The sequence below is a fragment of the Pseudophryne corroboree genome, chromosome 9 (genome assembly GCF_028390025.1).
Source record: "Pseudophryne corroboree isolate aPseCor3 chromosome 9, aPseCor3.hap2, whole genome shotgun sequence".
Lineage (NCBI taxonomy): Eukaryota > Metazoa > Chordata > Amphibia > Anura > Myobatrachidae > Pseudophryne > Pseudophryne corroboree.
This window is the reverse complement of record NC_086452.1, coordinates 304,316,490-304,342,825: the sequence shown is the minus strand read 5'-3', so window position 1 is coordinate 304,342,825 and position 26,336 is coordinate 304,316,490. Positions and strand designations below refer to the sequence as shown.

Genomic DNA, 26,336 nt, shown 5'->3' with positions numbered 1-26,336 from the left:
CTTTGTGGTTTCTGTTAGAACTTTTCTACTTCTAACTACTGGTACATAAATGAATAAGTTTGAAAATGGAATGCATCAACAGAACGGTGTTGGCAGTATAAAAATACCTACAGCACCTTGTATTCCCAGGTGGTCTCCCATCCAAATACTAACCAGGCCCAGTACTGCTTAGTTTCCAAGATCAGATGAGATTGGGCGTATCCAGTGTGGTGTTGCTGTAGATGAGCTTTTCGGTTTCTGTTAGAACTTTTCTACTTCTAGCTACTGGTACATAAATGAATACGTTTATAAATAGAATGCATCAACAAAACGGTGTTGGCAGTATAAAAACACCTACAGCACCTTGTATTCCCAGGTGGTCTCCCATCCAAGTACTAACCAATCCCAATACTACTTAGTTTACAAGATCAGATGAGATTTGCCGTATCCAGTATGGTGTGGATGTAGATGAGCTTTGTGGTTTCTGTTAGATCTTTCCTACTTCTAACTACTGGTACATAAATGAATAAGTTTGAAAATGGAATGCATAAACAGAACGGTGTTGGCAGTATAAAAATACCTACAGCACCTTGTATTCCCAGGTGGTCTCCCATCCAAGTACTAACCAGGCCCAACACTGATTAGCTTCCTAAATCAGATGAGGTTGAGCATATACAGTGTGGTGTGGCTGCTGATGAGCTTTGTGGTTTCTGTTAGAACTTTTCTACTTCTAACTACTGGTACATAAATGAATAAGTTTGAAAATGGAATGCATCAACAGAACGTTGTTGGCAGTATAAAAAGACCTACAGCACACTGTATTCCCAGGTGGTCTCCCATCCAAGTACTAACCAGGCCCAACACTGCTTAGTTTCCAAGATCAGATGAGATTGCGTGTATCCAGTGTGGTGTGGCTGTAGATGAGCTTTGTTGTTTCTGTTAAAACTTTTCTACTTCTAACTACTGGTAAATAAATTAAAGAGTTTGAAAATGGAATGCATCAACAGAACGGTGTTGGCAGTATAAAAATACCTACAGCACCTTGTATTCCCAGGTGGTTTCCCATCCAAGTACTAACCAGACCCAACACTGCTTAGCTTCCAAGATCAGATGAGTTTGGGCGTATCCAGCGTGGTATGGCTGTAGATGAGCTTTGTGGTTTCTGTTAGAACTTTTCTACTTCTAACTACTGGTACGTAAATGAATAAATTTGAAAATGGAATGCATCAACAGAACAGTGTTGGCAGTTTAAAAATACCTACAGCACCTTGTATTCCCAGGTGGTCTCCCACCCAAGTACTAACCAGGCCCAACACTACTTAGCTTCCAAGACCAGATGAGATTGGGCGTATACAGTGTGGTGTGGCTGTAGATGAGCTTTGTGGTTTCTGTTGGAACTTTTCTATTTCTAACTACTGGTAAATAAATGAAAAAGTTTGAAAATGGAATGCATCAACAGAACGGTGTTGGCAGTATAAAAATATCTGCAGCACCTTGCATTCCCAGGTGGGATCCCATCCAAGTACTAATCAGGCCCAACACTGATTAGCTTCCTAGATCAGAAGAGATTGAGCGTATCCAGTGTGATGTGGCTGTAGATGAGCTTTGTTGTTTCTGTTAGAACTTTTCTACTTCTAACTACTGGTAAATAAATGAATAAGTATGAAAATGGAATACATCAACAGAACGGTGTTGGCAGTATAAAAATACCTACAGCACCTTCTATTGCCAGGTGGTCTCCCATCCAAGTACTAACCAAGCCCAACACTGTTTAGCTTCCAAGACAAGATGAGATTGGGCGTATATAGTGTGGTGTGGCTGTAGATGAGCTGTGTGGTTTCTGTTAGAACTTTTCTACTTCTAACTACTGGTAAATAAATGAAAAAGTTTGAAAATAGAATGCATCAACCGAACGGTGTTGGCAGTATAAAAATATCTGCAGCACCTTGCATTCCCAGGTGGTCTCCCATCCAAGTACTAACCAGGCCCAGTACTGCTTAGTTTCCAAAATCAGATGAGATTGGGCGTATCCAGTGTGGTGTGGCTGTAGAAGAGCTTTTCGGTTTCTGTTAGAACTTTTCTACTTCTAACTACTGGTAAATAAATTAAAGAGTTTGAAAATGGAATGCATCAACAGAACGGTGTTGGCAGTATAAAACTACCTACAGCACCTCGTATTCCCATGTGGTCTCCCATTCAAGTACTAAACAGGCCAAACACTGCTTAGCTTCCAAAACAAGATGAGATCGGGCGTATACAGTGTGGTGTGGCTGTAGATGAGCTGTGTGGTTTCTGTTAGAACTTTTCTACTTCTAACTACTGGTAAATAAATGAAAAAGTTTGAAAATAGAATGCATAAACCGAACGGTGTTGGCAGTATAAAAATATCTGCAGCACCTTGCATTCCCAGGTGGTCTCCCATCCAAGTACTAACCAGGCCCAGTACTGCTTAGTTTCCAAGATCAGATGAGATTGGGCGTATCCAGTGTGGTGTGGCTGTAGAAGAGCTTTTCGGTTTCTGTTAGAACTTTTCTACTTCTAACTACTGGTAAATAAATGAAAGAGTTTGAAAATGGAATGCATCAACAGAACGGTGTTGGCAGTATAAAAACACCTACAGCACCTTGTATTCCCAGGTGGTCTCCCATCCAAGTACTAACCAAGCCCAATACTGCTTAGTTTCCAAGATCAGATGAGATTTGGCGTATCCAGTATGGTGTGGATGAAGATGAGCTTTGTGGTTTCTGTTAAATCTTTCCTACTTCTTACTACTGGTACATAAATGAATAAGTTTGAAAATGGAATGCATCAATAGAACGGTGTTGGCAGTATAAAAATACCTACTGCACCTTGTATTCCCAGGTGGTCTCCCATCCAAGTACTAACCAGGCCCAACACTGCTTAGCTTCCAATATCAGATGAAATTGCGTGTATCCAGTGTGGTGTGGCTGTAGATGAGCTTTGTTGTTTCTGTTAGAACTTTTCTACTTCTAACTACTGGTAAATAAATGAAAAAAGTTTGAAAATAGAATGCATCAACAGAACGGTGTTGGCAGTATAAAAATATCTGCAGCACCTTGCATTCCCAGGTGGTCTCCCATCCAAATACTAACCAGGCCCAGTACTGCTTAGTTTCCAAGATCAGTTGCGATTGGGCGTATCCAGTGTGGTGTTGCTATAGATGAGCTTTTCGGTTTCTGTTAGAACTTTTCTACTTCTAGCTACTGGTATATAAATGAATACGTTTATAAATAGAATGCATCAACAAAACGGTGTTGGCAGTATAAAAACACCTACAGCACCTTGTATTCCCAGGTGGTCTCCCATCCAAGTACTAACCAAGCCCAATACTGCTTAGTTTCCAAGATCAGATGAGATTTGCCGTATGCAGTATGGTGTGGATGTAGATGAGCTTTGTGGTTTCTGTTAGATCTTTCCTACTTCTAACTACTGGTACATAAATGAATAAGTTTGAAAATGGAATGCATCAACAGAATGGTGTTGGCAGTATAAAAATACCTACAGCACCTTGTATTCCCAGGTGGTCTCCCATCCAAGTACTAACCAGGCCCAACACTGCTTATCTTCCAAGATCAGATGAGATTGCGTGTATCCAGTGTGGTGTGGCTGTAGATGAGCTTTGTTGTTTCTGTTAAAACTTTTCTACTTCTAACTACTGGTAAATAAATTAAAGAGTTTGAAAATGGAATGCATCAACAGAACGTTGTTGGCAGTATAAAAATACCTACAGCACCTTGTATTCCCAGGTGGTTTCCCACCCAAGTACTAACCAGTCCCAACACTGCTTAGCTTCCAAGATCAGATGAGTTTGGGCGTATCCAGCGTGGTATGGCTGTAGATGAGCTTTGTGGTTTCTGTTAGAACTTTTCTACTTCTAACTACTGGTACGTAAATGAATAAATTTGAAAATAGAATGCATCAACAGAACAGTGTTGGCAGTATAAAAATACCTACAGCACCTTGTATTCCCAGGTGGTCTCCCACCCAAGTACTAACCAGGCCCAACACTACTTAGCTTCCAAGACCAGATGAGATTGGGCGTATACAGTGTGGTGTGGCTGTAGATGAGCTTTGTTGTTTCTGTTAGAACTTTTCTACTTCTAACTACTGGTAAATAAATGAAAAAGTTTGAAAATAGAATGCATCAACAGAACGGTATTGGCAGTATAAAAATATCTGCAGCACCTTGCATTCCCAGGTGATATCCCATCCAAGTACTAACCAGGCCCAGTACTGCTTAGTTTCCAATATCAGATGAGATTGGGCGTATCCAGTGTGGTGTGGCTGTAGATGAGCTTTTCGGTTTCTGTTAGAACTTTTCTACTTCTAGCTACTGGTACATAAATGAATAAGTTTGTAAATAGAATGCATCAACAAAATGGAGTTGGCAGTATAAAAACAAATACAGCACCTTGTATTCCCAGGTGATCTCCCATCCAAGTATTAACCAAGCCCAATACTGCTTAGTTTCCAAGATCAGATGAGATTTGGCGTATCCAGTATGGTATGGATGTAGATGAGCTTTGTGGTTTCTGTTAGATCTTTCCTACTTCTGACTACTGGTACATAAATGAATAAGTTTGAAAATGGAAGGCATCAACAGAGCGGTGTTGGAAGTATAAAAATACCTACAGCAGCCTGTATTCCCAGGTGGTCTCCCATCCAAGTACTAACCAGGCCCAACACTGCTTAGCTTCCAAGATCAGATGAGATTGTGTGTATCCAGTGTAGTGTGGCTGTAGAAGAGCTTTGCTGTTTCTGTTAGAACTTTTCTACTTCTAACTACTGGTAAATAAATGAAAGAGTTTGAAAATGGAATGCATCAACAGAACGGTGTTGGCAGTATAAAAATACCTACAGCACCTTGTATTCCTAGGTGGTCTCCCATCCAAGTACTAACCAGACCCAACACTGCTTAGCTTCCAAGATCAGATGAGTTTGGGCATATCCAGCGTGGTGTGGATGTAGATGAGTTTTGTGGTTTCTGTTAGATCTTTCCTACTTCTAACTACTGGTACATAAATGAATAAGTTTGAAAATGGAATGCATCAACAGAACGGTGTTGGTAGTATAAAAATACCTACAGCACCTTGTATTCCAGGTGGTCTCCCATCCAAGTACTAACCAGGCCCAACACTGATTAGCTTCCTAGATCAGATGAGATTGAGCGTATCCAGTGTGGTGTGGCTGATGATGAGCTTTGTGGTTTCTGTTAGAACTTTTCTTCTTCTAACTACTGGTACATAAATGAATAAGTTTGAAAATGGAATGCATCAATAGAGCGGGGTTGGCAGTATAAAGATACCTACAGCACCCTGTATTCCCAGGTGGTCTCCTATTCAAGTACTAACCAGGCCCAACACTGCTTAGCTTCCAAGATCAGATGAGATTGCGTGTATTAAGTGTGGTGTGGCTGTAGATGAGCTTTGCTGTTTCTGTTAGAACTTTTCTACTTCTAACTACTGGTAAATAAATGAAAGAGTTTGAAAATGGAATGCATCAACAGAACGGTGTTGGCAGTATAAAAAAACCTTCAGCACTTTCTATTCCCAGGTGGTCTCCCATCCAAGTACTAACCAGGCCCAACACTGCTTAGTTTCCAAGATCAGATGAGATTGGGCGTATCCAGTGTGGTGTGGCTGTAAAAGAGCTTTGTGGTTTCTGTTAGAACTTTTCTACTTCTAACTATTGGTACATAAATAAATAAGTTTGAAAATGGAATGCATCAACAGAACGGTGTTGTCAGTATAAAAATACCTACAGCACCTTGTATTCCCAGGCAGTCTCCCATTCAAGTACTAACCAGACCCAACACTGCTTATCTTCCAAGATCAGATGAGATTGGGCGTATCCAGTGTGGTGTGGCTGTAGATGAGCTCTGCGGTTTCTGTTAGAACTTTTCTACTTCTAACTACTGGTACATAAATGAATAAGTTTGAAAATGGAATGCATCAACAGAACAGTGTTGGCAGTATAAAAATACATACAACACCTTCTATTGCCAGGTGGTCTCCCATCCAAGTACTAACCAGACCCAACACTGCTTAGCTTCCAAGATCAGATGAGATTGGGCGTATCCAGTGTGGTGTGGCTGTAGATGAGCTTTGCGGTTTCTGTTAGAACTTTCCTACTTCTAACTACTGGTACAAAAATGAAAAAGTTTGAAAATAGAATGCATCAACCGAACGGTGTTGGCAGTATAAAAATATCTGCAGCACCTTGCATTCCCAGGTGGTCTCCCATCCAAGTACTAACCAGGCCCAGTACTGCTTAGTTTCCAAAATCAGATGAGATTGGGCGTATCCAGTGTGGTGTGGCTGTAGAAGAGCTTTTCGGTTTCTGTTAGAACTTTTCTACTTCTAACTACTGGTAAATAAATTAAAGAGTTTGAAAATGGAATGCATCAACAGAACGGTGTTGGCAGTATAAAACTACCTACAGCACCTCGTATTCCCATGTGGTCTCCCATTCAAGTACTAAACAGGCCAAACACTGCTTAGCTTCCAAAACAAGATGAGATCGGGCGTATACAGTGTGGTGTGGCTGTAGATGAGCTGTGTGGTTTCTGTTAGAACTTTTCTACTTCTAACTACTGGTAAATAAATGAAAAAGTTTGAAAATAGAATGCATAAACCGAACGGTGTTGGCAGTATAAAAATATCTGCAGCACCTTGCATTCCCAGGTGGTCTCCCATCCAAGTACTAACCAGGCCCAGTACTGCTTAGTTTCCAAGATCAGATGAGATTGGGCGTATCCAGTGTGGTGTGGCTGTAGAAGAGCTTTTCGGTTTCTGTTAGAACTTTTCTACTTCTAACTACTGGTAAATAAATGAAAGAGTTTGAAAATGGAATGCATCAACAGAACGGTGTTGGCAGTATAAAAACACCTACAGCACCTTGTATTCCCAGGTGGTCTCCCATCCAAGTACTAACCAAGCCCAATACTGCTTAGTTTCCAAGATCAGATGAGATTTGGCGTATCCAGTATGGTGTGGATGAAGATGAGCTTTGTGGTTTCTGTTAAATCTTTCCTACTTCTTACTACTGGTACATAAATGAATAAGTTTGAAAATGGAATGCATCAATAGAACGGTGTTGGCAGTATAAAAATACCTACTGCACCTTGTATTCCCAGGTGGTCTCCCATCCAAGTACTAACCAGGCCCAACACTGCTTAGCTTCCAATATCAGATGAAATTGCGTGTATCCAGTGTGGTGTGGCTGTAGATGAGCTTTGTTGTTTCTGTTAGAACTTTTCTACTTCTAACTACTGGTAAATAAATGAAAAAAGTTTGAAAATAGAATGCATCAACAGAACGGAGTTGGCAGTATAAAAATATCTGCAGCACCTTGCATTCCCAGGTGGTCTCCCATCCAAATACTAACCAGGCCCAGTACTGCTTAGTTTCCAAGATCAGTTGCGATTGGGCGTATCCAGTGTGGTGTTGCTATAGATGAGCTTTTCGGTTTCTGTTAGAACTTTTCTACTTCTAGCTACTGGTATATAAATGAATACGTTTATAAATAGAATGCATCAACAAAACGGTGTTGGCAGTATAAAAACACCTACAGCACCTTGTATTCCCAGGTGGTCTCCCATCCAAGTACTAACCAAGCCCAATACTGCTTAGTTTCCAAGATCAGATGAGATTTGCCGTATGCAGTATGGTGTGGATGTAGATGAGCTTTGTGGTTTCTGTTAGATCTTTCCTACTTCTAACTACTGGTACATAAATGAATAAGTTTGAAAATGGAATGCATCAACAGAATGGTGTTGGCAGTATAAAAATACCTACAGCACCTTGTATTCCCAGGTGGTCTCCCATCCAAGTACTAACCAGGCCCAACACTGCTTATCTTCCAAGATCAGATGAGATTGCGTGTATCCAGTGTGGTGTGGCTGTAGATGAGCTTTGTTGTTTCTGTTAAAACTTTTCTACTTCTAACTACTGGTAAATAAATTAAAGAGTTTGAAAATGGAATGCATCAACAGAACGTTGTTGGCAGTATAAAAATACCTACAGCACCTTGTATTCCCAGGTGGTTTCCCACCCAAGTACTAACCAGTCCCAACACTGCTTAGCTTCCAAGATCAGATGAGTTTGGGCGTATCCAGCGTGGTATGGCTGTAGATGAGCTTTGTGGTTTCTGTTAGAACTTTTCTACTTCTAACTACTGGTACGTAAATGAATAAATTTGAAAATAGAATGCATCAACAGAACAGTGTTGGCAGTATAAAAATACCTACAGCACCTTGTATTCCCAGGTGGTCTCCCACCCAAGTACTAACCAGGCCCAACACTACTTAGCTTCCAAGACCAGATGAGATTGGGCGTATACAGTGTGGTGTGGCTGTAGATGAGCTTTGTTGTTTCTGTTAGAACTTTTCTACTTCTAACTACTGGTAAATAAATGAAAAAGTTTGAAAATAGAATGCATCAACAGAACGGTATTGGCAGTATAAAAATATCTGCAGCACCTTGCATTCCCAGGTGATATCCCATCCAAGTACTAACCAGGCCCAGTACTGCTTAGTTTCCAATATCAGATGAGATTGGGCGTATCCAGTGTGGTGTGGCTGTAGATGAGCTTTTCGGTTTCTGTTAGAACTTTTCTACTTCTAGCTACTGGTACATAAATGAATAAGTTTGTAAATAGAATGCATCAACAAAATGGAGTTGGCAGTATAAAAACAAATACAGCACCTTGTATTCCCAGGTGATCTCCCATCCAAGTATTAACCAAGCCCAATACTGCTTAGTTTCCAAGATCAGATGAGATTTGGCGTATCCAGTATGGTATGGATGTAGATGAGCTTTGTGGTTTCTGTTAGATCTTTCCTACTTCTGACTACTGGTACATAAATGAATAAGTTTGAAAATGGAAGGCATCAACAGAGCGGTGTTGGAAGTATAAAAATACCTACAGCAGCCTGTATTCCCAGGTGGTCTCCCATCCAAGTACTAACCAGGCCCAACACTGCTTAGCTTCCAAGATCAGATGAGATTGTGTGTATCCAGTGTAGTGTGGCTGTAGAAGAGCTTTGCTGTTTCTGTTAGAACTTTTCTACTTCTAACTACTGGTAAATAAATGAAAGAGTTTGAAAATGGAATGCATCAACAGAACGGTGTTGGCAGTATAAAAATACCTACAGCACCTTGTATTCCTAGGTGGTCTCCCATCCAAGTACTAACCAGACCCAACACTGCTTAGCTTCCAAGATCAGATGAGTTTGGGCATATCCAGCGTGGTGTGGATGTAGATGAGTTTTGTGGTTTCTGTTAGATCTTTCCTACTTCTAACTACTGGTACATAAATGAATAAGTTTGAAAATGGAATGCATCAACAGAACGGTGTTGGTAGTATAAAAATACCTACAGCACCTTGTATTCCAGGTGGTCTCCCATCCAAGTACTAACCAGGCCCAACACTGATTAGCTTCCTAGATCAGATGAGATTGAGCGTATCCAGTGTGGTGTGGCTGATGATGAGCTTTGTGGTTTCTGTTAGAACTTTTCTTCTTCTAACTACTGGTACATAAATGAATAAGTTTGAAAATGGAATGCATCAATAGAGCGGGGTTGGCAGTATAAAGATACCTACAGCACCCTGTATTCCCAGGTGGTCTCCTATTCAAGTACTAACCAGGCCCAACACTGCTTAGCTTCCAAGATCAGATGAGATTGCGTGTATTAAGTGTGGTGTGGCTGTAGATGAGCTTTGCTGTTTCTGTTAGAACTTTTCTACTTCTAACTACTGGTAAATAAATGAAAGAGTTTGAAAATGGAATGCATCAACAGAACGGTGTTGGCAGTATAAAAAAACCTTCAGCACTTTCTATTCCCAGGTGGTCTCCCATCCAAGTACTAACCAGGCCCAACACTGCTTAGTTTCCAAGATCAGATGAGATTGGGCGTATCCAGTGTGGTGTGGCTGTAAAAGAGCTTTGTGGTTTCTGTTAGAACTTTTCTACTTCTAACTATTGGTACATAAATAAATAAGTTTGAAAATGGAATGCATCAACAGAACGGTGTTGTCAGTATAAAAATACCTACAGCACCTTGTATTCCCAGGCAGTCTCCCATTCAAGTACTAACCAGACCCAACACTGCTTATCTTCCAAGATCAGATGAGATTGGGCGTATCCAGTGTGGTGTGGCTGTAGATGAGCTCTGCGGTTTCTGTTAGAACTTTTCTACTTCTAACTACTGGTACATAAATGAATAAGTTTGAAAATGGAATGCATCAACAGAACAGTGTTGGCAGTATAAAAATACATACAACACCTTCTATTGCCAGGTGGTCTCCCATCCAAGTACTAACCAGACCCAACACTGCTTAGCTTCCAAGATCAGATGAGATTGGGCGTATCCAGTGTGGTGTGGCTGTAGATGAGCTTTGCGGTTTCTGTTAGAACTTTCCTACTTCTAACTACTGGTACATAAATGAAAAAGTTTGAAAATAGAATGCATCAACCGAACGGTGTTGGCAGTATAAAAATATCTGCAGCACCTTGCATTCCCAGGTGGTCTCCCATCCAAGTACTAACCAGGCCCAGTACTGCTTAGTTTCCAAAATCAGATGAGATTGGGCGTATCCAGTGTGGTGTGGCTGTAGAAGAGCTTTTCGGTTTCTGTTAGAACTTTTCTACTTCTAACTACTGGTAAATAAATTAAAGAGTTTGAAAATGGAATGCATCAACAGAACGGTGTTGGCAGTATAAAACTACCTACAGCACCTCGTATTCCCATGTGGTCTCCCATTCAAGTACTAAACAGGCCAAACACTGCTTAGCTTCCAAAACAAGATGAGATCGGGCGTATACAGTGTGGTGTGGCTGTAGATGAGCTGTGTGGTTTCTGTTAGAACTTTTCTACTTCTAACTACTGGTAAATAAATGAAAAAGTTTGAAAATAGAATGCATAAACCGAACGGTGTTGGCAGTATAAAAATATCTGCAGCACCTTGCATTCCCAGGTGGTCTCCCATCCAAGTACTAACCAGGCCCAGTACTGCTTAGTTTCCAAGATCAGATGAGATTGGGCGTATCCAGTGTGGTGTGGCTGTAGAAGAGCTTTTCGGTTTCTGTTAGAACTTTTCTACTTCTAACTACTGGTAAATAAATGAAAGAGTTTGAAAATGGAATGCATCAACAGAACGGTGTTGGCAGTATAAAAACACCTACAGCACCTTGTATTCCCAGGTGGTCTCCCATCCAAGTACTAACCAAGCCCAATACTGCTTAGTTTCCAAGATCAGATGAGATTTGGCGTATCCAGTATGGTGTGGATGAAGATGAGCTTTGTGGTTTCTGTTAAATCTTTCCTACTTCTTACTACTGGTACATAAATGAATAAGTTTGAAAATGGAATGCATCAATAGAACGGTGTTGGCAGTATAAAAATACCTACTGCACCTTGTATTCCCAGGTGGTCTCCCATCCAAGTACTAACCAGGCCCAACACTGCTTAGCTTCCAATATCAGATGAAATTGCGTGTATCCAGTGTGGTGTGGCTGTAGATGAGCTTTGTTGTTTCTGTTAGAACTTTTCTACTTCTAACTACTGGTAAATAAATGAAAAAAGTTTGAAAATAGAATGCATCAACAGAACGGTGTTGGCAGTATAAAAATATCTGCAGCACCTTGCATTCCCAGGTGGTCTCCCATCCAAATACTAACCAGGCCCAGTACTGCTTAGTTTCCAAGATCAGTTGCGATTGGGCGTATCCAGTGTGGTGTTGCTATAGATGAGCTTTTCGGTTTCTGTTAGAACTTTTCTACTTCTAGCTACTGGTATATAAATGAATACGTTTATAAATAGAATGCATCAACAAAACGGTGTTGGCAGTATAAAAACACCTACAGCACCTTGTATTCCCAGGTGGTCTCCCATCCAAGTACTAACCAAGCCCAATACTGCTTAGTTTCCAAGATCAGATGAGATTTGCCGTATGCAGTATGGTGTGGATGTAGATGAGCTTTGTGGTTTCTGTTAGATCTTTCCTACTTCTAACTACTGGTACATAAATGAATAAGTTTGAAAATGGAATGCATCAACAGAATGGTGTTGGCAGTATAAAAATACCTACAGCACCTTGTATTCCCAGGTGGTCTCCCATCCAAGTACTAACCAGGCCCAACACTGCTTATCTTCCAAGATCAGATGAGATTGCGTGTATCCAGTGTGGTGTGGCTGTAGATGAGCTTTGTTGTTTCTGTTAAAACTTTTCTACTTCTAACTACTGGTAAATAAATTAAAGAGTTTGAAAATGGAATGCATCAACAGAACGTTGTTGGCAGTATAAAAATACCTACAGCACCTTGTATTCCCAGGTGGTTTCCCACCCAAGTACTAACCAGTCCCAACACTGCTTAGCTTCCAAGATCAGATGAGTTTGGGCGTATCCAGCGTGGTATGGCTGTAGATGAGCTTTGTGGTTTCTGTTAGAACTTTTCTACTTCTAACTACTGGTACGTAAATGAATAAATTTGAAAATAGAATGCATCAACAGAACAGTGTTGGCAGTATAAAAATACCTACAGCACCTTGTATTCCCAGGTGGTCTCCCACCCAAGTACTAACCAGGCCCAACACTACTTAGCTTCCAAGACCAGATGAGATTGGGCGTATACAGTGTGGTGTGGCTGTAGATGAGCTTTGTTGTTTCTGTTAGAACTTTTCTACTTCTAACTACTGGTAAATAAATGAAAAAGTTTGAAAATAGAATGCATCAACAGAACGGTATTGGCAGTATAAAAATATCTGCAGCACCTTGCATTCCCAGGTGATATCCCATCCAAGTACTAACCAGGCCCAGCACTGCTTAGTTTCCAATATCAGATGAGATTGGGTGTATCCAGTGTGGTGTGGCTGTAGATGAGCTTTTCGGTTTCTGTTAGAACTTTTCTACTTCTAGCTACTGGTACATAAATGAATAAGTTTGTAAATAGAATGCATCAACAAAATGGAGTTGGCAGTATAAAAACAAATACAGCACCTTGTATTCCCAGGTGATCTCCCATCCAAGTATTAACCAAGCCCAATACTGCTTAGTTTCCAAGATCAGATGAGATTTGGCGTATCCAGTATGGTATGGATGTAGATGAGCTTTGTGGTTTCTGTTAGATCTTTCCTACTTCTGACTACTGGTACATAAATGAATAAGTTTGAAAATGGAAGGCATCAACAGAGCGGTGTTGGAAGTATAAAAATACCTACAGCAGCCTGTATTCCCAGGTGGTCTCCCATCCAAGTACTAACCAGGCCCAACACTGCTTAGCTTCCAAGATCAGATGAGATTGTGTGTATCCAGTGTAGTGTGGCTGTAGAAGAGCTTTGCTGTTTCTGTTAGAACTTTTCTACTTCTAACTACTGGTAAATAAATGAAAGAGTTTGAAAATGGAATGCATCAACAGAACGGTGTTGGCAGTATAAAAATACCTACAGCACCTTGTATTCCTAGGTGGTCTCCCATCCAAGTACTAACCAGACCCAACACTGCTTAGCTTCCAAGATCAGATGAGTTTGGGCATATCCAGCGTGGTGTGGATGTAGATGAGTTTTGTGGTTTCTGTTAGATCTTTCCTACTTCTAACTACTGGTACATAAATGAATAAGTTTGAAAATGGAATGCATCAACAGAACGGTGTTGGTAGTATAAAAATACCTACAGCACCTTGTATTCCAGGTGGTCTCCCATCCAAGTACTAACCAGGCCCAACACTGATTAGCTTCCTAGATCAGATGAGATTGAGCGTATCCAGTGTGGTGTGGCTGATGATGAGCTTTGTGGTTTCTGTTAGAACTTTTCTTCTTCTAACTACTGGTACATAAATGAATAAGTTTGAAAATGGAATGCATCAATAGAGCGGGGTTGGCAGTATAAAGATACCTACAGCACCCTGTATTCCCAGGTGGTCTCCTATTCAAGTACTAACCAGGCCCAACACTGCTTAGCTTCCAAGATCAGATGAGATTGCGTGTATTAAGTGTGGTGTGGCTGTAGATGAGCTTTGCTGTTTCTGTTAGAACTTTTCTACTTCTAACTACTGGTAAATAAATGAAAGAGTTTGAAAATGGAATGCATCAACAGAACGGTGTTGGCAGTATAAAAAAACCTTCAGCACTTTCTATTCCCAGGTGGTCTCCCATCCAAGTACTAACCAGGCCCAACACTGCTTAGTTTCCAAGATCAGATGAGATTGGGCGTATCCAGTGTGGTGTGGCTGTAAAAGAGCTTTGTGGTTTCTGTTAGAACTTTTCTACTTCTAACTATTGGTACATAAATAAATAAGTTTGAAAATGGAATGCATCAACAGAACGGTGTTGTCAGTATAAAAATACCTACAGCACCTTGTATTCCCAGGCAGTCTCCCATTCAAGTACTAACCAGACCCAACACTGCTTATCTTCCAAGATCAGATGAGATTGGGCGTATCCAGTGTGGTGTGGCTGTAGATGAGCTCTGCGGTTTCTGTTAGAACTTTTCTACTTCTAACTACTGGTACATAAATGAATAAGTTTGAAAATGGAATGCATCAACAGAACAGTGTTGGCAGTATAAAAATACATACAACACCTTCTATTGCCAGGTGGTCTCCCATCCAAGTACTAACCAGACCCAACACTGCTTAGCTTCCAAGATCAGATGAGATTGGGCGTATCCAGTGTGGTGTGGCTGTAGATGAGCTTTGCGGTTTCTGTTAGAACTTTCCTACTTCTAACTACTGGTACATAAATGAATAGGTTTGAAAATGGAATGCATCAACAGAACGGTGTTGGCAGTATAAAAATAGCTACAGCACCTTGTATTCCCTGGCGGTCTCCCATTCAAGTACTAACCAGGCCCAACACTGCTTATCTTCCAAGATCAGATGAGATTGGGCGTATCCAGAGTGGTGTGGCTGTAGATGAGCGCTGTGGTTTCTGTTAGAACTTTTCTACTTCTAACTACTGGTACAAAAATAAATAAGTTTGAAAATGGAATGCATCAACAGAACAGTGTTGGCAGTATAAAAATACATACAACACCTTCTATTGCCAGGTGGTCTCCCATTCAAGTATTAACCAGGCCCAGTACTGCTTAGTTTCCAAGATCAGATGAGATTGGGCGTATCCAGTGTGGTGTGGCTGTAGATGAGCTTTTCGGTTTCTGTTAGAACTATTCTACTTCTAGCTACTGGTACATAAATGAATAGGTTTGAAAATGGAATGCATCAACAGAACGGTGTTGGCAGTATAAAAATACCTACAGCACCTTGTATTCCCAGGTGGTCTCCCTACCAAGTACTAACCAGGCCCAACACTGCTTAGCTTCCAAGATCAGATGAGATTGGGCGTATCCAGTTTGGTGTGGCTGTAGATGAGCTTTGTGGTTTCTGTTAGAACTTTTCTACTTCTAACTACTGGTACATAAATGACTAAGTTTGTAAATAGAATGCATCAACAAAACGGTGTTGGCAGTATAAAAACACCTACAGCACCTTGTATTCCCAGGTGGTCTCCCATCCAAGTACTAACCAAGCCCAATACTGCTTAGTTTCCAAGATCAGATGAGATTTGGCATATCCAGTATGGTGTGGATGTAGATGAGCTTTGTGGTTTCTGTTAAATCTTTCCTACTTCTTACTACTGGTACATAAATGAATAAGTTTGAAAATGGAATGCATCAATAGAACGGTGTTGGCAGTATAAAAATACCTACAGCACCTTGTATTCCCAGGTGGTCTCCCATCCAAGTACTAACCAGGCCCAACACTGCTTAGCTTTCAATATCAGATGAAATTGCGTGTATCCAGTGTGGTGTGGCTGTAGATGAGCTTTGTTGTTTCTGTTAGAACTTTTCTACTTCTAACTACTGGTAAATAAATGAAAAAGTTTGAATATAGAATGCATCAACAGAACGGTGTTGGCAGTATAAAAATATTTGCAGCACCTTGCATTCCCAGGTGGTCTCCCATCCAAGTACTAACCAGGCCCAGTACTGCTTAGTTTCCAAGATCAGATGAGATTGGGCGTATCCAGTGTGGTGTGGCTGTAGATGAGCTTTTCGGTTTCTGTTAGAACTTTCCTACTTCTAGCTACTGGTACATAAAAGAATAAGTTTGAAAATGGAATGCATCAACAGAACGGTGTTGGCAGTATAAAAATACCTACAGCACCTTGTATTCCAAGGTGGTCTCCCATCCAAGTACTAACCAGGTCCAACACTGATTAGCTTCCTAGATCAGATGAGGTTGAGCGTATACAGTGTGGTGTGGCTGCTGATGAGCTTTGTGGTTTCTGTTAGAACTTTTCTACTTCTAACTAGAGATGAGCGCCTGAAATTTTTCGGGTTTTGTGTTTTGGTTTTGGGTTCGGTTCCGCGGCCGTGTTTTGGGTTCGAACGCGTTTTGGCAAAACCTCACCGAATTATTTTTGTCGGATTCGGGTGTGTTTTGGATTCGGGTGTTTTTTTTCAAAAAACCCTAAAAAACAGCTTAAATCATAGAATTTGGGGGTAATTTTGATCCCAAAGTATTATTAACCTCAAAAAACATAATTTACACTCATTTTCAGCCTATTCTGAACACATCACACCTCACAATATTATTTTTAGTCCTAAAATTTGCACCGAGGTCGCTGTGTGAGTAAGATAAGCGACCCTAGTGGCCGACACAAACACCGGGCCCATCTAGGAGTGGCACTGCAGTGTCACGCAGGATGTCCCTTCCAAAAAACCCTCCCCAAACAGCACATGACGCAAAGAAAAAAAGAGGCGCAATGAGGTAGCTGTGTGAGTAAGATTAGCGACCCTAGTGGCCGACACAAACACCGGGCCCATCTAGGAGTGGCACTGCAGTGTCACGCAGGATGTCCCTTCCAAAAAACCCTCCCCAAACAGCACATGACGCAAAGAAAAAAAGAGGCGCAATGAGGTAGCTGACTGTGTGAGAAAGATAAGCGACCCTAGTGGCCGACACAAACACCGGGCCCATCTAGGAGTGGCACTGCAGTGTCACGCAGGATGGCCCTTCCAAAAAACCCTCCCCAAACAGCACATGACGCAAAGAAAAAAAGAGGCGCAATGAGGTAGCTGACTGTGTGAGTAAGATTAGCGACCCTAGTGGCCGACACAAACACCGGGCACATCTAGGAGTGGCACTGCAGTGTCACGCAGGATGTCCCTTCCAAAAAACCCTCCCCAAACAGCACATGACGCAAAGAAAAAAAGAGGCGCAATGAGGTAGCTGTGTGAGTAAGATTAGCGACCCTAGTGGCCGACACAAACACCGGGCCCATCTAGGAGTGGCACTGCAGTGTCACGCAGGATGTCCCTTCCAAAAAACCCTCCCCAATCAGCACATGATGCAAAGAAAAAGAAAAGAAAAAAGAGGTGCAAGATGGAATTATCCTTGGGCCCTCCCACCCACCCTTATGTTGTATAAACAAAACAGGACATGCACACTTTAACCAACCCATCATTTCAGTGACAGGGTCTGCCACACGACTGTGACTGATATGACGGGTTGGTTTGGACCCCCCCCAAAAAAGAAGCAATTAATCTCTCCTTGCACAAACTGGCTCTACAGAGGCAAGATGTCCACCTCATCTTCACCCTCCGATATATCACCGTGTACATCCCCCTCCTCACAGATTATCAATTCGTCCCCACTGGAATCCACCATCTCAGCTCCCTGTGTACTTTGTGGAGGCAATTGCTGCTGGTGAATGTCTCCGCGGAGGAATTGATTATAATTCATTTTAATGAACATCATCTTCTCCACATTTTCTGGATGTAACCTCGTACGCCGATTGCTGACAAGGTGAGCGGCGGCACTAAACACTCTTTCGGAGTACACACTTGTGGGAGGGCAACTTAGGTAGAATAAAGCCAGTTTGTGCAAGGGCCTCCAAATTGCCTCTTTTTCCTGCCAGTATAAGTACGGACTGTGTGACGTGCCTACTTGGATGCGGTCACTCATATAATCCTCCACCATTCTATCAATGTTGAGAGAATCATATGCAGTGACAGTAGACGACATGTCCGTAATCGTTGTCAGGTCCTTCAGTCCGGACCAGATGTCAGCATCAGCAGTCGCTCCAGACTGCCCTGCATCACCGCCAGCGGGTGGGCTCGGAATTCTGAGCCTTTTCCTCGCACCCCCAGTTGCGGGAGAATGTGAAGGAGGAGATGTTGACAGGTCGCGTTCCGCTTGACTTGACAATTTTGTCACCAGCAGGTCTTTCAACCCCAGCAGACCTGTGTCTGCCGGAAAGAGAGATCCAAGGTAGGCTTTAAATCTAGGATCGAGCACGGTGGCCAAAATGTAGTGCTCTGATTTCAACAGATTGACCACCCGTGAATCCTTGTTAAGCGAATTAAGGGCTGCATCCACAAGTCCCACATGCCTAGCGGAATCGCTCCGTGTTAGCTCCTTCTTCAATGCCTCCAGCTTCTTCTGCAAAAGCCTGATGAGGGGAATGACCTGACTCAGGCTGGCAGTGTCTGAACTGACTTCACGTGTGGCAAGTTCAAAGGGCATCAGAACCTTGCACAACGTTGAAATCATTCTCCACTGCACTTGAGACAGGTGCATTCCACCTACTATATCGTGCTCAATTGTATAGGCTTGAATGGCCTTTTGCTGCTCCTCCAACCTCTGAAGCATATAGAGGGTTGAATTCCACCTCGTTACCACTTCTTGCTTCAGATGATGGCAGGGCAGGTTCAGTAGTTTTTGGTGGTGCTCCAGTTTTCTGTACGTGGTGCCTGTACGCCGAAAGTGTCCCGCAATTCTTCTGGCCACCGACAGCATCTCTTGCACGCCCCTGTCGTTTTTTAAAAAATTCTGCACCACCAAATTCAAGGTATGTGCAAAACATGGGACGTGCTGGAATTGGCCCAGATTTAATGCACACACAATATTGCTGGCGTTGTCCGATGCCACAAATCCACAGGAGAGTCCAATTGGGGTAAGCCATTCCGCGATGATCTTCCTCAGTTGCCGTAAGAGGTTTTCAGCTGTGTGCGTATTCTGGAAAGCGGTGATACAAAGCGTAGCCTGCCTAGGAAAGAGTTGGCGTTTGCGAGATGCTGCTACTGGTGCCGCCGCTGCTGTTCTTGCGGCGGGAGTCCATACATCTACCCAGTGGGCTGTCACAGTCATATAGTCCTGACCCTGCCCTGCTCCACTTGTCCACATGTCCGTGGTTAAGTGGACATTGGGTACAGCTGCATTTTTTAGGACACTGGTGACTCTTTTTCTGAGGTCTGTGTACATTTTCGGTATCGCCTGCCTAGAGAAATGGAACCTAGATGGTATTTGGTACCGGGGACACAGTACCTCCAACAAGTCTCTAGTTGGCTCTGCAGTAATGATGGATACCGTAACCACGTTTCTCACCACCCAGGATGCCAAGGCCTCAGTTATCCGCTTTGCAGTAGGATGACTGCTGTGATATTTCATCTTCCTCGCAAAGGACTGTTGAACAGTCAATTGCTTACTGGAAGTAGTACAAGTGGGCTTACGACTTCCCCTCTGGGATGACCATCGACTCCCAGCGGCAACAACAGCAGCGCCAGCAGCAGTAGGCGTTACACGCAAGGATGCATCGGAGGAATCCCAGGCAGGAGAGGACTCGTCAGACTTGCCAGTGACATGGCCTGCAGGACTATTGGCATTCCTGGGGAAGGAGGAAATTTACACTGAGGGAGTTGGTGGGGTGGTTTGCGTGAGCTTGGTTACAAGAGGAAGGGATTTACTGGTCAGTGGACTGCTTCCGCTGTCACCCAAAGTTTTTGAACTTGTCACTGACTTATTATGAATGCGCTGCAGGTGACGTATAAGGGAGGATGTTCCGAGGTGGTTAACGTCCTTACCCCTACTTATTACAGCTTGACAAAGGGAACACACGGCTTGACACCTGTTGTCCGCATTTCTGGTGAAATACCTCCACACCGAAGAGCTGATTTTTTTGGTATTTTCACCTGGCATGTCAACGGCCATATTCCTCCCACGGACAACAGGTGTCTCCCCGGGTGCCTGACTTAAACAAACCACCTCACCATCAGAATCCTCCTGGTCAATTTCCTCCCCAGCGCCAGCAACACCCATATCCTCCTCATCCTGGTGTACTTCAACACTGACATCTTCAATCTGACTATCAGGAACTGGACTGCGGGTGCTCCTTCCAGCACTTGCAGGGGGCGTGCAAATGGTGGAAGGCGCATGCTCTTCACCTCCAGTGTTGGGAAGGTCAGGCATCGCAACCGACACAATTGGACTCTCCTTGTGGATTTGGGATTTCGAAGAACGCACAGTTCTTTGCGGTGCTTTTGCCAGCTTGAGTCTTTTCAGTTTTCTAGCGAGAGGCTGAGTGCTTCCATCCTCATGTGAAGCTGAACCACTAGCCATGAACATAGGCCAGGGCCTCAGCCGTTCCTTGCCACTCCGTGTGGTAAATGGCATATTGGCAAGTTTACGCTTCTCCTCCGACAATTTTATTTTAGGTTTTGGAGTCCTTTTTTTTCTGATATTTGGTGTTTTGGATTTGACATGCTCTGTACTATGACATTGGGCATCGGCCTTGGCAGACGACGTTGCTGGCATTTCATCGTCTCGGCCATGACTAGTGGCAGCAGCTTCAGCACGAGGTGGAAGTGGATCTTGATCTTTCCCTAATTTTGGAACCTCAACTTTTTTGTTCTCCATATTTTATAGGCAGAACTAAAAGGCACCTCAGGTAAACAATGGAGATGGATGGATTGGATACTAGTATTGGATACCTGCCGACTGCCGACACAGAGGTAGCCACAGCCGTGAACTACCGCACTGTACACTGGTTGATAAAGAGATAGTAGTATACTCGTAACAACTAGTATGACACTATGACGACGGTATAAAGAATGAAAAAAAAACCACGGTTAGGTGGTATATATTATAATAATAATACAATTATGGATGGACGGACTGCCTGCCGACTGCCGACACAGAGGTAGCCACAGCCGTGAACTACCGCACTGTACACTGGTTGATAAAGAGATAGTAGTATACTCGTAACAACTAGTATGACACTATGACGACGGTATAAAGAATGAAAAAAAAACCACGGTTAGGTGGTATATATTATAATAATAATACAATTATGGATGGACGGACTGCCTGCCGACTGCCGACACAGAGGTAGCCACAGCCGTGAACTACCGCACTGTACACTGGTTGATAAAGAGATAGTAGTATACTCGTAACAACTAGTATGACACTATGACGACGGTATAAAGAATGAAAAAAAAACCACGGTTAGGTGGTATATATTATAATAATAATACAATTATGGATGGACGGACTGCCTGCCGACTGCCGACACAGAGGTAGCCACAGCCGTGAACTACCGCACTGTACACTGGTTGATAAAGAGATAGTAGTATACTCGTAACAACTAGTATGACACTATGACGACGGTATAAAGAATGAAAAAAAAACCACGGTTAGGTGGTATATATTATAATAATAATACAATTATGGATGGACGGACTGCCTGCCGACTGCCGACACAGAGGTAGCCACAGCCGTGAACTACCGCACTGTACACTGGTTGATAAAGAGATAGTAGTATACTCGTAACAACTAGTATGACACTATGACGGTATAAAGAATGAAAAAAAAACCACGGTTAGGTGGTATATATTATAATAATAATACAATTATGGATGGACGGACTGCCTGCCGACTGCCGACACAGAGGTAGCCACAGCCGTGAACTACCGCACTGTACACTGGTTGATAAAGAGATAGTAGTATACTCGTAACAACTAGTATGACACTATGACGACGGTATAAAGAAAGAAAAAAAAATACCACGGTTAGGTGGTATATATTGTAATACAATTATGGATGGACGGACTGCCTGCCGAGTTCCGACTGCCGACACAGAGGTAGCCACAGCCGTGAACTACCGCACTGTACTGTGTCTGCTGCTAATATAGACTGGTTGATAAAGAGATAGTATACAATACATACAACAATATACTACTATACTGGTGGTCAGGCACTGGTCACCACTAGTCACACTGGCAGTGGCACTCCTGCAGCAAAAGTGTGCACTGTTTAATTTTAAATTAATATAATATTATGTACTCCTGGGGGCTCCTGCTATAACAACCTGCAGTGCTCCCCAGTCTCCCCCACAATTATTATAAGCTTTGCCTTTTATACATTGATGTGCAGCACACTGGGCTGAGCTGAGTGCACACAGACTGAGTCACACTGTGTGACTGGCTGCTGCTGTGTATCGTTTTTTTTCAGGCAGAGAACGGATATAGCAGAGAACGGATATATTAAAATAAATAAAAGTTAACTAACAACAACTGCACTGGTCACTGTGGTAAACTCTGTCTGACTCTGCACAATCTCTCTCTCTCTCTTCTAATCTAATTTCTAATGGAGAGGACGCCAGCCACGTCCTCTCCCTATCAATCTCAATGCACGTGTGAAAATGGCGGCGACGCGCGGCTCCTTATATAGAATCCGAGTCTCGCGAGAATCCGACAGCGTCATGATGACGTTCGGGCGCGCTCGGGTTAACCGAGCAAGGCGGGAAGATCCGAGTCGCTCGGACCCGTGAAAAAAAACATGAAGTTCTGGCGGGTTCGGATTCAGAGAAACCGAACCCGCTCATCTCTACTTCTAACTACTGGTACATAAATGAATAAGTTTGAAAATGGAATGCATCAACAGAACGGTGTTGGCAGTATAAAAATACCTACAGCACCTTGTATTCCCAGGTGGTCTCCCATCCAAGTACTAACCAAGCCCAATACTACTTAGTTTCCAAGATCAGATGAGATTTGCCGTATTCAGTATGGTGTGGATGTAGATGAGCATTGTGGTTTCTGTTAGATCTGTCCTACTTCTAACTACTGGTACATAAATGAATAAGTTTGAAAATGGAATGCATCAACAGAACGGTGTTGGCAGTATAAAAATACCTACAGCACCTTGTATTCCCAGGTGTTCTCCCATCCAAGTACTAACCAGGCCCAACACTGATTAGCTTCCAAGATCAGATGAGATTGCGTGTATCCAGTGTGGTGTGGCTGTAGATGAGCTTTGTTGTTTCTGTTAGAACTTTTCTACTTCTAACTACTGGTAAATAAATGAAAGAGTTTGAAAATGGAATGCATCAACAGAACGGTGTTGGCAGTATAAAAATACCTACAGCACCTTGTATTCCCAGGTGGTCTCCCATTCAAGTACTAACCAGACCCAACACTGCTTAGCTTCCAAGAACAGATGAGTTTGGGCGTATCCAGTGTAGTATGGCTGTAGATGAGCTTTGTGGTTTCTGTTAGAACTTTTCTACTTCTAACTACTGGTACGTAAATGAATAAATTTGAAAATGGAATGCATCAACAGAACGGTGTTGGCAGTATAAAAATACCTACAGCACCTTCTATTCCCAGGTGGTCTCCCATCCAAGTACTAACCAGACCCAACACTGCTTAGCTTCCAAGATCAGATGAGATTGGGCGTATCCAGTGTGGTGTGGCTGTAGATGAGCTTTGCGGTTTCTGTTAGAACTTTCCTACTTCTAACTACTGGTACATAAATGAATAGTTTTGAAAATGGAATGCATCAACAGAACGGTGTTGGCAGTATAAAAATACCTACAGCACCTTGTATTCCCAGGCAGTCTCCCATTCAAGTACTAACCAGGCTCAACACTGCTTATCTTCCAAGATCAGATGAGATTGGGCGTATCCAGTATGGTGTGGATGTAGATGAGCTTTTGTGGTTTCTGTTAAATCTTTCCTACTTCTTACTACTGGTACATAAATGAATAAGTTTGAAAATGGAATGCATCAATAGAACGGTGTTGGCAGTATAAAAATACCTACAGCACCTTGTATTCCCAGGTGGTCTCCCATCCAAGTACTAACCAGGCCCAACACTGCTTAGCTTCCAATATCAGATGAAATTGCGTGTATCCAGTGTGGTGTGGCTGTAGATGAGCTTTGTTGTTTCTGTTAGAACTTTTCTACTTCTAACTACTGGTAAATAAATGAAAAAGTTTGAAAATAGAATGCATCAACAGAACGGTGTTGGCAGTATAAAAATATTTGCAGCACCTTGCATTCCCAGGTGGTCTCCCATCCAAGTACTAACCAGGCCCAGTACTGCTTAGTTTCCAAGATCAGATGAGATTGGGCGTATCCAGTGTGGTGTGGCTGTAGATGAGCTTTTCGGTTTCTGTTAGAACTTTTCTACTTCTAGCTACTGGTACATAAATAAATACATTTGAAAATGGAATGCATCAACAGAACGGTGTTGGCAGTATAAAAATACCTACAGCACCTTGTATTCCCAGGTGGTCTCCCATCCAAGTACTAACCAGCTCCAACACTGATTAGCTTCCTCGATCAGATGAGGTTGAGCGTATACAGTGTGGTGTGGCTGCTGATGAGCTTTGTGGTTTCTGTTAGAACTTTTCTACTTCTAACTACTGGTACATAAATGAATAAGTTTGAAAATGGAATGCATCAACAGAACGGTGTTGGCAGTATAAAAATACCTACAGCACCTTGTATTAACAGGTGGTCTCCCATCCAAGTACTAACCAAGCCCAATACTACTTAGTTTCCAAGATCAGATGAGATTTGCCATATCCAGTATGGTGTGGATGTAGATGAGCATTGTGGTTTCTGTTAGATCTTTCCTACTTCTAACTACTGGTACATAAATGAATAAGTTTGAAAATGGAATGCATCAACAGAACGGTGTTGGCAGTATAAAAATACCTACAGCACCTTGTATTCCTAGGTGGTCTCCCATACAAGTACTAACCAGGCCCAACACTGATTAGCTTCCAAGATCAGATGAGATTGCGTGTATCCAGTGTGGTGTGGCTGTAGATGAGCTTTGTTGTTTCTGTTAGAACTTTTCTACTTCTAACTACTGGTAAATAAATTAAAGAGTTTGAAAATGGAATGCATCAACAGAACGGTGTTGGCAGTATAAAAATACCTACAGCACCTTGTATTCCCAGGTGGTCTCCCATCCAAGTACTAACCAGACCCAACACTGCTTAGCTTCCAAGATCAGATGAGTTTGGGCGTATCCAGCGTGGTATGGCTGTAGATGAGCTTTGTGGTTTCTGTTAGAACTTTTCTACTTCTAACTACTGGTACGTAAATGAAAAAATTTGAAAATGGAATGCATCAACAGAACGGTGTTGGCAGTATAAAAATACCTACAGCACCTTCTATTCCCAGGTGGTCTCCCATCCAAGTACTAACCTGGCCCAACACTGCTTAGCCTCCAAGATCAGATGAGATTGGGCATATACAGTGTGGTGTGGCAGTAGATTTGCTTTGCGGTTTCTGTTAGAACTTTTCTACTTCTAACTACTGGTAAATAAATGAAAAAGTTTGAAAATAGAATGCATCAACAGAACGATGTTGGCAGTATAAAAATACCTACAGCACCTTGTATTCCCAGGTTGTCTCTTATACAAGTACTAACCATGCCCAACACTGCTTAGCTTCCAAGATCAGATGAGATTGTGCATATCCAGTGTGGTGTGGCTGTAGATGAGCTTTGTGGTTTCTGTTAGAACTTTTCTACTTCTAACTACTGGTACATAAATGAATAAGTTTGAAAATGGAATGCATCAACAAAATTGTGTTGGCAGTATAAAAACACCTACAGCACCTTGTATCTAACCCTAACCCTAATACGAACCCTAACCCTAATACCCTATCACCCTAACCCTAACTAACCGTAACGCGAATCCTAACCCTAATGCTACCTTAACCCTAATACGAACCCTAACCCTAATACCCTAATATCCTAACCCTAACCCTAACTAACCCTAACCCTAACCATAATACCCTAACCCTAATAACCTAACACTAACCCTAATGCTACCCTAACCCTAATGCTACCCTAACCCTAATATGAACACTAACCCTAATACGAACCCTAACTCTAACCCTTATACGAACCCTAACCTTAACTAACCATAACCCTAATACCTTAACCATAATATCCTAACCCTAACCTAACCCTAATACCCTAATCCTAACCCTAACCCTAATACGAACCCTAACCCTAACCTTAATACCATAACCCTAACCCTAACTCAACCCTAACCGTCACCCTAATCTTAACCCTAACCTAACCCTAACCCTTACACAAACCCTAACACTAACACGAACCCTAACCCTAGCCCTAACACGAACCCTAACCCTAATACCATAAATTCTAATTCTAACCCTAATACCCTAATCCTAGCCCTAAAATGCTAACGATAATCTTAATACAAAACCTAACCCTTACTAACCCTAACCCTCAT

General features: G+C 42.4%; 11 non-coding genes and 72 pseudogenes across 11 annotated transcripts; all 83 read right to left on the bottom strand.

The window, feature by feature from the left end:
- Positions 1 to 104: 104 nt before the first annotated feature.
- LOC134961375 (5S ribosomal RNA) lies at positions 105 to 223 on the bottom strand (annotated as a pseudogene).
- A 333-nt stretch (positions 224 to 556) lies between these two features.
- Positions 557 to 675, bottom strand: LOC134964244 (5S ribosomal RNA; annotated as a pseudogene).
- A 107-nt stretch (positions 676 to 782) lies between these two features.
- Positions 783 to 901, bottom strand: LOC134960074 (5S ribosomal RNA; annotated as a pseudogene).
- A 107-nt stretch (positions 902 to 1,008) lies between these two features.
- LOC134964981 (5S ribosomal RNA) lies at positions 1,009 to 1,127 on the bottom strand. Its single transcript, XR_010188265.1, has one exon. It is a non-coding gene; the product is annotated as a 5S ribosomal RNA (ribosomal RNA).
- Positions 1,128 to 1,234: 107 nt separating this feature from the next.
- On the bottom strand, positions 1,235 to 1,353 carry LOC134964820 (5S ribosomal RNA). The gene has a single exon (XR_010188250.1). It is a non-coding gene; the product is annotated as a 5S ribosomal RNA (ribosomal RNA).
- Positions 1,354 to 1,460: 107 nt separating this feature from the next.
- Positions 1,461 to 1,579, bottom strand: LOC134964418 (5S ribosomal RNA; annotated as a pseudogene).
- Positions 1,580 to 1,686: 107 nt separating this feature from the next.
- On the bottom strand, positions 1,687 to 1,805 carry LOC134964812 (5S ribosomal RNA; annotated as a pseudogene).
- Positions 1,806 to 1,912: 107 nt separating this feature from the next.
- LOC134962921 (5S ribosomal RNA) lies at positions 1,913 to 2,031 on the bottom strand (annotated as a pseudogene).
- A 107-nt stretch (positions 2,032 to 2,138) lies between these two features.
- Positions 2,139 to 2,257, bottom strand: LOC134963902 (5S ribosomal RNA; annotated as a pseudogene).
- A 107-nt stretch (positions 2,258 to 2,364) lies between these two features.
- LOC134961711 (5S ribosomal RNA) lies at positions 2,365 to 2,483 on the bottom strand (annotated as a pseudogene).
- Positions 2,484 to 2,590: 107 nt separating this feature from the next.
- On the bottom strand, positions 2,591 to 2,709 carry LOC134962812 (5S ribosomal RNA; annotated as a pseudogene).
- Positions 2,710 to 2,816: 107 nt separating this feature from the next.
- On the bottom strand, positions 2,817 to 2,935 carry LOC134960821 (5S ribosomal RNA; annotated as a pseudogene).
- A 108-nt stretch (positions 2,936 to 3,043) lies between these two features.
- On the bottom strand, positions 3,044 to 3,162 carry LOC134964585 (5S ribosomal RNA; annotated as a pseudogene).
- Positions 3,163 to 3,269: 107 nt separating this feature from the next.
- LOC134963579 (5S ribosomal RNA) lies at positions 3,270 to 3,388 on the bottom strand (annotated as a pseudogene).
- A 107-nt stretch (positions 3,389 to 3,495) lies between these two features.
- On the bottom strand, positions 3,496 to 3,614 carry LOC134960264 (5S ribosomal RNA). The gene has a single exon (XR_010187728.1). It is a non-coding gene; the product is annotated as a 5S ribosomal RNA (ribosomal RNA).
- A 107-nt stretch (positions 3,615 to 3,721) lies between these two features.
- LOC134960088 (5S ribosomal RNA) lies at positions 3,722 to 3,840 on the bottom strand (annotated as a pseudogene).
- A 107-nt stretch (positions 3,841 to 3,947) lies between these two features.
- Positions 3,948 to 4,066, bottom strand: LOC134964808 (5S ribosomal RNA). Its single transcript, XR_010188249.1, has one exon. It is a non-coding gene; the product is annotated as a 5S ribosomal RNA (ribosomal RNA).
- A 107-nt stretch (positions 4,067 to 4,173) lies between these two features.
- On the bottom strand, positions 4,174 to 4,292 carry LOC134963915 (5S ribosomal RNA; annotated as a pseudogene).
- Positions 4,293 to 4,399: 107 nt separating this feature from the next.
- Positions 4,400 to 4,518, bottom strand: LOC134964235 (5S ribosomal RNA; annotated as a pseudogene).
- A 107-nt stretch (positions 4,519 to 4,625) lies between these two features.
- On the bottom strand, positions 4,626 to 4,744 carry LOC134959729 (5S ribosomal RNA; annotated as a pseudogene).
- A 107-nt stretch (positions 4,745 to 4,851) lies between these two features.
- Positions 4,852 to 4,970, bottom strand: LOC134962043 (5S ribosomal RNA; annotated as a pseudogene).
- Positions 4,971 to 5,077: 107 nt separating this feature from the next.
- Positions 5,078 to 5,195, bottom strand: LOC134963923 (5S ribosomal RNA; annotated as a pseudogene).
- A 107-nt stretch (positions 5,196 to 5,302) lies between these two features.
- On the bottom strand, positions 5,303 to 5,421 carry LOC134960028 (5S ribosomal RNA; annotated as a pseudogene).
- Positions 5,422 to 5,528: 107 nt separating this feature from the next.
- On the bottom strand, positions 5,529 to 5,647 carry LOC134963120 (5S ribosomal RNA; annotated as a pseudogene).
- Positions 5,648 to 5,754: 107 nt separating this feature from the next.
- LOC134959838 (5S ribosomal RNA) lies at positions 5,755 to 5,873 on the bottom strand (annotated as a pseudogene).
- Positions 5,874 to 5,980: 107 nt separating this feature from the next.
- LOC134962537 (5S ribosomal RNA) lies at positions 5,981 to 6,099 on the bottom strand (annotated as a pseudogene).
- Positions 6,100 to 6,206: 107 nt separating this feature from the next.
- Positions 6,207 to 6,325, bottom strand: LOC134962920 (5S ribosomal RNA; annotated as a pseudogene).
- A 107-nt stretch (positions 6,326 to 6,432) lies between these two features.
- Positions 6,433 to 6,551, bottom strand: LOC134963901 (5S ribosomal RNA; annotated as a pseudogene).
- A 107-nt stretch (positions 6,552 to 6,658) lies between these two features.
- Positions 6,659 to 6,777, bottom strand: LOC134961710 (5S ribosomal RNA; annotated as a pseudogene).
- Positions 6,778 to 6,884: 107 nt separating this feature from the next.
- Positions 6,885 to 7,003, bottom strand: LOC134962811 (5S ribosomal RNA; annotated as a pseudogene).
- Positions 7,004 to 7,110: 107 nt separating this feature from the next.
- Positions 7,111 to 7,229, bottom strand: LOC134960819 (5S ribosomal RNA; annotated as a pseudogene).
- A 108-nt stretch (positions 7,230 to 7,337) lies between these two features.
- LOC134964584 (5S ribosomal RNA) lies at positions 7,338 to 7,456 on the bottom strand (annotated as a pseudogene).
- A 107-nt stretch (positions 7,457 to 7,563) lies between these two features.
- LOC134963577 (5S ribosomal RNA) lies at positions 7,564 to 7,682 on the bottom strand (annotated as a pseudogene).
- A 107-nt stretch (positions 7,683 to 7,789) lies between these two features.
- On the bottom strand, positions 7,790 to 7,908 carry LOC134960252 (5S ribosomal RNA). The gene has a single exon (XR_010187726.1). It is a non-coding gene; the product is annotated as a 5S ribosomal RNA (ribosomal RNA).
- A 107-nt stretch (positions 7,909 to 8,015) lies between these two features.
- On the bottom strand, positions 8,016 to 8,134 carry LOC134960087 (5S ribosomal RNA; annotated as a pseudogene).
- Positions 8,135 to 8,241: 107 nt separating this feature from the next.
- On the bottom strand, positions 8,242 to 8,360 carry LOC134964796 (5S ribosomal RNA). Its single transcript, XR_010188248.1, has one exon. It is a non-coding gene; the product is annotated as a 5S ribosomal RNA (ribosomal RNA).
- A 107-nt stretch (positions 8,361 to 8,467) lies between these two features.
- Positions 8,468 to 8,586, bottom strand: LOC134963913 (5S ribosomal RNA; annotated as a pseudogene).
- A 107-nt stretch (positions 8,587 to 8,693) lies between these two features.
- Positions 8,694 to 8,812, bottom strand: LOC134964234 (5S ribosomal RNA; annotated as a pseudogene).
- Positions 8,813 to 8,919: 107 nt separating this feature from the next.
- Positions 8,920 to 9,038, bottom strand: LOC134959728 (5S ribosomal RNA; annotated as a pseudogene).
- Positions 9,039 to 9,145: 107 nt separating this feature from the next.
- On the bottom strand, positions 9,146 to 9,264 carry LOC134962041 (5S ribosomal RNA; annotated as a pseudogene).
- A 107-nt stretch (positions 9,265 to 9,371) lies between these two features.
- Positions 9,372 to 9,489, bottom strand: LOC134963921 (5S ribosomal RNA; annotated as a pseudogene).
- A 107-nt stretch (positions 9,490 to 9,596) lies between these two features.
- On the bottom strand, positions 9,597 to 9,715 carry LOC134960027 (5S ribosomal RNA; annotated as a pseudogene).
- A 107-nt stretch (positions 9,716 to 9,822) lies between these two features.
- On the bottom strand, positions 9,823 to 9,941 carry LOC134963119 (5S ribosomal RNA; annotated as a pseudogene).
- Positions 9,942 to 10,048: 107 nt separating this feature from the next.
- Positions 10,049 to 10,167, bottom strand: LOC134959837 (5S ribosomal RNA; annotated as a pseudogene).
- A 107-nt stretch (positions 10,168 to 10,274) lies between these two features.
- On the bottom strand, positions 10,275 to 10,393 carry LOC134962536 (5S ribosomal RNA; annotated as a pseudogene).
- Positions 10,394 to 10,500: 107 nt separating this feature from the next.
- LOC134962919 (5S ribosomal RNA) lies at positions 10,501 to 10,619 on the bottom strand (annotated as a pseudogene).
- Positions 10,620 to 10,726: 107 nt separating this feature from the next.
- Positions 10,727 to 10,845, bottom strand: LOC134963900 (5S ribosomal RNA; annotated as a pseudogene).
- A 107-nt stretch (positions 10,846 to 10,952) lies between these two features.
- Positions 10,953 to 11,071, bottom strand: LOC134961708 (5S ribosomal RNA; annotated as a pseudogene).
- Positions 11,072 to 11,178: 107 nt separating this feature from the next.
- On the bottom strand, positions 11,179 to 11,297 carry LOC134962810 (5S ribosomal RNA; annotated as a pseudogene).
- A 107-nt stretch (positions 11,298 to 11,404) lies between these two features.
- On the bottom strand, positions 11,405 to 11,523 carry LOC134960818 (5S ribosomal RNA; annotated as a pseudogene).
- A 108-nt stretch (positions 11,524 to 11,631) lies between these two features.
- On the bottom strand, positions 11,632 to 11,750 carry LOC134964583 (5S ribosomal RNA; annotated as a pseudogene).
- Positions 11,751 to 11,857: 107 nt separating this feature from the next.
- On the bottom strand, positions 11,858 to 11,976 carry LOC134963576 (5S ribosomal RNA; annotated as a pseudogene).
- A 107-nt stretch (positions 11,977 to 12,083) lies between these two features.
- On the bottom strand, positions 12,084 to 12,202 carry LOC134960240 (5S ribosomal RNA). The gene has a single exon (XR_010187724.1). It is a non-coding gene; the product is annotated as a 5S ribosomal RNA (ribosomal RNA).
- Positions 12,203 to 12,309: 107 nt separating this feature from the next.
- LOC134960086 (5S ribosomal RNA) lies at positions 12,310 to 12,428 on the bottom strand (annotated as a pseudogene).
- Positions 12,429 to 12,535: 107 nt separating this feature from the next.
- On the bottom strand, positions 12,536 to 12,654 carry LOC134964784 (5S ribosomal RNA). The gene has a single exon (XR_010188247.1). It is a non-coding gene; the product is annotated as a 5S ribosomal RNA (ribosomal RNA).
- Positions 12,655 to 12,761: 107 nt separating this feature from the next.
- Positions 12,762 to 12,880, bottom strand: LOC134962257 (5S ribosomal RNA; annotated as a pseudogene).
- Positions 12,881 to 12,987: 107 nt separating this feature from the next.
- Positions 12,988 to 13,106, bottom strand: LOC134964233 (5S ribosomal RNA; annotated as a pseudogene).
- Positions 13,107 to 13,213: 107 nt separating this feature from the next.
- Positions 13,214 to 13,332, bottom strand: LOC134959727 (5S ribosomal RNA; annotated as a pseudogene).
- A 107-nt stretch (positions 13,333 to 13,439) lies between these two features.
- On the bottom strand, positions 13,440 to 13,558 carry LOC134962039 (5S ribosomal RNA; annotated as a pseudogene).
- Positions 13,559 to 13,665: 107 nt separating this feature from the next.
- On the bottom strand, positions 13,666 to 13,783 carry LOC134963920 (5S ribosomal RNA; annotated as a pseudogene).
- A 107-nt stretch (positions 13,784 to 13,890) lies between these two features.
- On the bottom strand, positions 13,891 to 14,009 carry LOC134960026 (5S ribosomal RNA; annotated as a pseudogene).
- Positions 14,010 to 14,116: 107 nt separating this feature from the next.
- Positions 14,117 to 14,235, bottom strand: LOC134963118 (5S ribosomal RNA; annotated as a pseudogene).
- Positions 14,236 to 14,342: 107 nt separating this feature from the next.
- On the bottom strand, positions 14,343 to 14,461 carry LOC134959836 (5S ribosomal RNA; annotated as a pseudogene).
- Positions 14,462 to 14,568: 107 nt separating this feature from the next.
- On the bottom strand, positions 14,569 to 14,687 carry LOC134962535 (5S ribosomal RNA; annotated as a pseudogene).
- Positions 14,688 to 14,794: 107 nt separating this feature from the next.
- On the bottom strand, positions 14,795 to 14,913 carry LOC134959699 (5S ribosomal RNA; annotated as a pseudogene).
- A 107-nt stretch (positions 14,914 to 15,020) lies between these two features.
- On the bottom strand, positions 15,021 to 15,139 carry LOC134958936 (5S ribosomal RNA; annotated as a pseudogene).
- A 107-nt stretch (positions 15,140 to 15,246) lies between these two features.
- LOC134959744 (5S ribosomal RNA) lies at positions 15,247 to 15,365 on the bottom strand (annotated as a pseudogene).
- A 107-nt stretch (positions 15,366 to 15,472) lies between these two features.
- On the bottom strand, positions 15,473 to 15,591 carry LOC134960921 (5S ribosomal RNA; annotated as a pseudogene).
- Positions 15,592 to 15,698: 107 nt separating this feature from the next.
- On the bottom strand, positions 15,699 to 15,817 carry LOC134960005 (5S ribosomal RNA; annotated as a pseudogene).
- Positions 15,818 to 15,924: 107 nt separating this feature from the next.
- LOC134962131 (5S ribosomal RNA) lies at positions 15,925 to 16,043 on the bottom strand (annotated as a pseudogene).
- A 107-nt stretch (positions 16,044 to 16,150) lies between these two features.
- LOC134964163 (5S ribosomal RNA) lies at positions 16,151 to 16,269 on the bottom strand (annotated as a pseudogene).
- A 6,473-nt stretch (positions 16,270 to 22,742) lies between these two features.
- Positions 22,743 to 22,861, bottom strand: LOC134963715 (5S ribosomal RNA; annotated as a pseudogene).
- Positions 22,862 to 22,968: 107 nt separating this feature from the next.
- LOC134960251 (5S ribosomal RNA) lies at positions 22,969 to 23,087 on the bottom strand (annotated as a pseudogene).
- Positions 23,088 to 23,194: 107 nt separating this feature from the next.
- On the bottom strand, positions 23,195 to 23,313 carry LOC134964377 (5S ribosomal RNA). Its single transcript, XR_010188209.1, has one exon. It is a non-coding gene; the product is annotated as a 5S ribosomal RNA (ribosomal RNA).
- Positions 23,314 to 23,420: 107 nt separating this feature from the next.
- On the bottom strand, positions 23,421 to 23,539 carry LOC134964389 (5S ribosomal RNA). The gene has a single exon (XR_010188210.1). It is a non-coding gene; the product is annotated as a 5S ribosomal RNA (ribosomal RNA).
- Positions 23,540 to 23,646: 107 nt separating this feature from the next.
- Positions 23,647 to 23,765, bottom strand: LOC134962284 (5S ribosomal RNA; annotated as a pseudogene).
- A 108-nt stretch (positions 23,766 to 23,873) lies between these two features.
- LOC134959785 (5S ribosomal RNA) lies at positions 23,874 to 23,992 on the bottom strand (annotated as a pseudogene).
- Positions 23,993 to 24,099: 107 nt separating this feature from the next.
- LOC134962129 (5S ribosomal RNA) lies at positions 24,100 to 24,218 on the bottom strand (annotated as a pseudogene).
- Positions 24,219 to 24,551: 333 nt separating this feature from the next.
- Positions 24,552 to 24,670, bottom strand: LOC134964806 (5S ribosomal RNA; annotated as a pseudogene).
- A 107-nt stretch (positions 24,671 to 24,777) lies between these two features.
- On the bottom strand, positions 24,778 to 24,896 carry LOC134960029 (5S ribosomal RNA; annotated as a pseudogene).
- Positions 24,897 to 25,003: 107 nt separating this feature from the next.
- On the bottom strand, positions 25,004 to 25,122 carry LOC134962113 (5S ribosomal RNA). Its single transcript, XR_010187998.1, has one exon. It is a non-coding gene; the product is annotated as a 5S ribosomal RNA (ribosomal RNA).
- A 107-nt stretch (positions 25,123 to 25,229) lies between these two features.
- LOC134960736 (5S ribosomal RNA) lies at positions 25,230 to 25,348 on the bottom strand (annotated as a pseudogene).
- Positions 25,349 to 25,455: 107 nt separating this feature from the next.
- Positions 25,456 to 25,574, bottom strand: LOC134964343 (5S ribosomal RNA; annotated as a pseudogene).
- Between the last annotated feature and the right edge of the window lie 762 nt (positions 25,575 to 26,336).